Genomic DNA, 6,115 nt, shown 5'->3' with positions numbered 1-6,115 from the left:
TAGGGTTTTCTCTCAAAGGGAGAGAGAAGGCTTCGACGCAGTCTCGCCTACCAATACCTTATTTACCTCTTTCCCCAATCCAATCGTTTTATGTAAATTTTGTAATAATCTTTAATCAATGAAAATATTTATTCCTAAACAAATATATAAAAGCTAGCTCTAAACTACTAGTATTTGATGTGGAGAAATTACACACAAACTTGAACATATATAGACCATTATATACAGTATCCTCCATCTATTGAGTAAATAAAGACATTAGCAATAAATTTCCGCCTAATCCATTAACAGTATGTGGCACTCATAGACACCCATAGATCAAAAACTCAGAAGATCCTTAAAGTCATGCGACAATGCTAACACCAAAAAGTGCATTAAGTTTATCAATAAATAAGAGATCAATTGATCAATTATTGCATAAACTATTACTAGACCATACATTTTGAAGGACAAACTTCAGGATCGATTTATCAATTATTGCATAAACTATTATTAGACCATACATTTTTAAGGACAAACACCAGTTATTTCATAGTTTCAAGTCTTCTAGCCCGGAGACCTCATCTAGTTCCCATTTCTTGTAGTGGCACATAACATAATCTTTCACTGTTGTTTCCTGATAAATTGGAGGGTTTTCTTCTGATGTTAATTCCTTGATTGGCCCATATAATCTTGAGCAGTTTTCTAGTGAAGGTCTGAAAAAACATGCCACAGAAATTCTTGGACCTTCATTTTTATTTTTTAGCCAGTACTCTGTGAATGACGCTTATGAACTTATTGTTTGAGATTAGCTGCATCAACGCACCCATTAATCACATAATCGCACTAATGAATTGATTTATGATTGCTAGAGAAATATAAATCGACAATGGATTAAAGTTCAAACATTGTGAAAGTACAAAAATGCAACAGAACTAACCCTTATAAAAAGTCTCTAGAGTAATTCATGAGTGGTGTTTAAAATAACAAAGAAGACAACTTAAAACAGAGAATGTCCAATGTATTTGAGTCGTGGTGGCCAACTTTTAGAAACTTTTATAGTCAATGACATAAGGAGTTGTACACAATTAATCAATAAACATATATAAACACTCACGTGCGCAGACCGTTTAAGTTAAAGTCAAAAAAGAATACGGCCAACTAATAACCAGGGGAAGAAATGAAAATGGAACTAGTAATAAATCAATGGATTGAAAAGTCCATGTGAAAAATGTTGTATGTTAACTGCAAATTTATAATAGGGTCTTAGACTTTTTGCATGCTCTATCTATATCTAAATTTTCCAAAATGACAACGTATGTGTTGCTGGTTTATTTCTGGAATGACAATGTATGTATTGCAGTTTTGTTTCTTATTGACAACATATGTATTAGCTTTCATACTATTCACAAGTACATCTCGTATGCTATGTGAAAAGAAAAAGTTGTGTACGTACAAGATGCAATTTAATTACTCGTATATATGTAGTGAAACAATAGCAAACTACCTTTGTGAATATATATGATAAAGAAAACTTGCCTGTAAGAAATCTCCGATGTTCACCACTAGAGCTCCAGGTAGAGGAAGAACATCAATCCACTGATTTTGGTACAAAACTTGAAGTCCACCAATTTGATCTTGAAGTAGGATGGTCATAAAATCAGGATCTGAGTGTTCGACAGTGCCAATAGCCACTTTAGGCTCTGGGCATGGTGGATAGTAATGACTAAGAATCATATGCCCCTTTGTGATATCTAAGTTTTTGAGGTGATTAGGTTTGAGCCCAAGCGCCTCAGATATAAATTCAAACAAAGTGACACCTAATTTGTGAACGTGCTTAGAGTACTCCATAGTTGTCTCTCTAGAGATTACACAAAGGACACCAAATTAATTAACATGTCTAAGCCAGCACAACGATAAATAAAGCAGTGATTATGAGTAACAATATATGAAAATGATAGATATAAATTTATATATGTTGTAGTGATTATCATGCTTAATAACAAAAATTTCTTGTTGGTCATCACATATGTAAATGATGTGATCCGAGACAAATCAATCTCGGACGTCGGACAAACCTGCAAACGAGAGGAATTTCTTGAGGATCAAACTGCTCGTCAGTTATGATACACTGCAAAGTGTCCTTCCAATCAGCAAACATCAAATCATACATGGTACTGCTAGAGTAGTACTTGACCTTCATCCCCATCTCCCTACTATAGTACTTCGCCTTCTCCTCCCTCGGCAGCTCGTGAAACACACGCGCCGCCTGCAACATCTCCTCCATCACTCTCTTGGGTATCCCATGGTTTACCACCTGGAAGAAGCCACAGCTCTCTGAGGCCCTCCGGACTTGGTCGATCACCTCAGCACGCCTTCCGTTATATTCAGCCAGATCCACCACTGGGATAATGAAATGACCTGAAACCGTACGGTCGCCAACGACGGAGGGATCTTTCTTTGGACGGACGAAAATTGGTGAGAGTTTGGTGATTCCGGGATCAACGATCCCTTTGACACCAGTTTTGGAGTCGTCGAAGGCCTTCAGCTGCTGCAGACGCTCTGGGTCGCTTGATTTCCCGGTGAACATTTTTATGAAATCTGGTGAATGACTTGGACTCAAGACTGACTGAAGAGTACGTTCAGAAATGAGGATCGCTCAAGGCTTTGGACACGCAAATCCACGTGGTTTCAGTGCAGCGTGCATGTAATGTGAGTTTGACACGTACAAGTACAAATAGACCTTTCCTTCTTTGATATGAACCTCTGATGACTTGAATTCAAAAGACTACGATACCCACCAACCATTTTCTATGTCTGGCATTAACACATTTATGACACGTTTATTTACTTGGAATGGAAAATAATCATGAATTGGAGACAAGTGGAATGGGAAAAGAAAGGAATCAGTATTGATTTCGGAGAAATGATTCCTAAACCCATCTCCCCCCTTCGTAATCGAATTCCTGAGTATTCAGGAATCGATTCCTGATAAGGAGGTGAGACCTAAATCCATTCCGATTCCTTCATATGTTAGTAAACGCAAGAATTCTTTTACCCGGAATCATTCTGATTCCTTTATGTGTTAGTAAACGCAGGAATGTTTTTATCTCGTAATCACTCCCTTTCCTTCCAAGTAAGTAAACGTGCCCTTAACATATTTACTTTTCCGAGGCTATATACGGGTGCTTTCAAACTTGACCTTCCTGAGGCTTGGTGTTTATCAATTGCTGCGATGGCTCTGATTAGAGGTGGCAAACCGGCCGGGCCGGGTAAGCAGGCTTAATCGTGCTTCGTGCCGTGTTTAGGCCGACTCATTTATTATAGTGTCGGCTCGTGCCAGTCCATTTACTTAAATATTAAGCCCGGTCTGGCCCATGGCCCGAGCCCATATCGTGCCGGGCCAATAAACGGGCCGTGTTAGTGCCTACGTACCCACTATAAAACACGATTTAAAAATTTTAATTTGAATAAATAAAAAATAATTTTATTTAAGTATTTAGAAAATTCAAATAAATTAAATTCTACAATGTTTTTCTCAATCTTAGCTTTTTAAGATTAGTTTTCTAATAATTTTTTGAGTTAATTACATATAAGTGCATCTTGGAATGTTTTTTAGCCATAAGGCCACCAACTAATTTTTTCCCTCATAAGGCCACTAGATTTGAAATGGTATTATCTTGGAATGTTTTTTTTAGCCATAAGGCCACCAACTAATTTTTTCCCTCATAAGGCCACTAGATTTGAAATGGTATTATATTTTAGATATAAAAAATAACATATTTACATAAATGCCACTAGAGTAAAAAGTCAACAACCATCCTCTCTCTTCTCTCCGGCGAAGTCTCCGGTCAACTCCGGCCAACTCCGACGGGTTTCCGGCCGACTTCCGGCGAGTCTCCGACCAACTTCCGGCGACTACAAAAGCTACTGTCACCAACACCAAAAGCTACTGTCGCTAGCAACAAAAGCTACTCTAGTGAGAATTCCGGCAATCTCCGGCGAGGTCATAAAAGCTACTATCACTAGCAATAAAAGCTACTGTTACTAGCAACAAAAGCTACGCTGGTGAGATTTCCAGCAACCTCCGGCAAGATAACAAAAGCTACTATCACCAACAACAAAAGCTACTCCTTACCAAAAAACCAATGCTCCCCAAAACGAAAAGCTATTATCCTCACCAATAAAAGATACTGTCACCAATACCAGAAGCTACTCCCATTAGCAACAAATGCTATTCTCACCAACACCAAAAACTACTTTCACCAACAACAAAAGTTATTGTCACCAACACCGAGCTACTCTCACTAACATTAGAGAGCTACTAACATAGGTACAGAAAGCTAAGATCATTATGATGGAAAACCACTATAATAGTTACAGAGAGCTACTTATTTGAAAAAAAAAAAAAAGCTATTGACAGTAGCTTGAAAATATACAGACACATAAAGCTACTATCACGATATTGAAATGTCACTAGAACGATTACATGGAGCTGCTAACTTGAAATAATGAAAATGAAAATAGAATCTATTGACATCATGTTGAAAAGATACTAACATAGACATAGAAAGATTCTATCACTCTGTTGAAAAGCCGCTATAATAGTTATAGAGAGTTACTAACTGTCTTTCATAGCTGTAAAAGGTCACTACCATTGTTGTGAAAAGCTATTACAATAGTTGTATAAAGGTACTGTCAATGTTGTAATCTACTATCATTTTTCAATGTAAGAAACTTTGCCACTGCTGTACAAAGCTACTACCAAGCTATCCAATATCGTAGAAAGTTATTGCCAATGTTGTAAAAAGCTATTTCAACTGTTGAAGTGCTACTACCAGTTTTGCTTTGTACATGTTTTCTTGTTTTGGCGCCCCACAGCACTACACCAACCACACTTTATATGTCTTCTCTAGCGACCTTCAATTAGGCAAACAAAAACAAAAATCAAAGTCAAAATCAAAATATAGAAGGCTACTATCACAGTTATACAACTCAACTAGAATAGTTATAGAAAGCTAGTAGCATAGCTATTGATTGCAACTAAAATATGATCAAGATTGATTTTTGTGATCAAAATTGAAGATAGCATGCCAGCAAACATCTACTTTATCAACTTGACAAAAAAAAAAAAAAAACCACAGTCAAGACACAAAACTAATAACAAAATGTGCAAAGCTACTGATCTGATTGTGGAAAGGTACTGCTAGAGTTTTAAAAAGCTATTGACAGAGATATAAGAAGCTACTAGCATAGCTTTCTAGTAGCAGAGAGCATGAATCCATTAAATTTGATTTTATAGTGAATGTGTTTTCTCTAACTATATCAGTAGCTTTCTTTAACTAGGTCAATATGCTCTCTTTAATTGAAAGAGATGTAAAGTTAACCAAACTCAACAAAATAATGCAAATCTAAAATATGATCTTCAAGACCACCTTGAAATACCTCAACCACATAACCTAATCTACATCTACTTTAAGTTTAATTGTCCAAAATAAAATGAAACATTTCCATCAATAATTGCCATAATTGAAATTCCAAAGTTACTAACATCAATTTGAAAAATACTAACATAGCATGAAAAGCTACAATTACTGTGTTGAAAAGCCACTATGACAATCAAAGAAAGCTACTAAAATCAGGAAACGAAAACAAACCTTGCAAAGAGCCATGAAGTCGGGATCCCCATATCCGACAATTCATCTCAACGTCTTCCAGCTCCTATTCACAACCAAAATGACGCTGAATCAACATAACAAACTTCAAAAACCTAGATTTAAAGAAAGGAGACCAATAGAACTTCACAATGAATTCCAAAATTCCAAACTCAGACCAATAAACCGCTCATTATTTTGAAGCTATCCTAACTACACAACTCAAATTTAACAATGCCATGAAACAAAGTTTCAACTATACGAGACAAGTAGGCAACCAACAATAATTATATAGAAGATAATAGATAGATTATCTGTATACAAGAACAGACTAAATTTCAAGTTGTACAAGTATCAATCTGAGCTCATAAATTCTGGAATTTGATACAATTCGGCCAATTCCAAAATAATAAATGCGTATAGATCAAAAAACATAGAAACAATCCACAATTCAACTCATAATAGAGAGAATTATGAATTCT

General features: G+C 36.2%; 1 pseudogene; it reads right to left on the bottom strand.

Annotated features, from left to right (window-relative positions):
* Nucleotides 1-357: 357 nt before the first annotated feature.
* On the bottom strand, nucleotides 358-2,609 carry LOC112184200 (annotated as a pseudogene).
* Between the last annotated feature and the right edge of the window lie 3,506 nt (nucleotides 2,610-6,115).

This window comes from Rosa chinensis, chromosome 2, assembly GCF_002994745.2.
Source record: "Rosa chinensis cultivar Old Blush chromosome 2, RchiOBHm-V2, whole genome shotgun sequence".
NCBI lineage: Eukaryota > Viridiplantae > Streptophyta > Magnoliopsida > Rosales > Rosaceae > Rosa > Rosa chinensis.
Note: the sequence above shows the minus strand (reverse complement) of the source record. Positions and strands in the feature narration are given on the sequence as shown.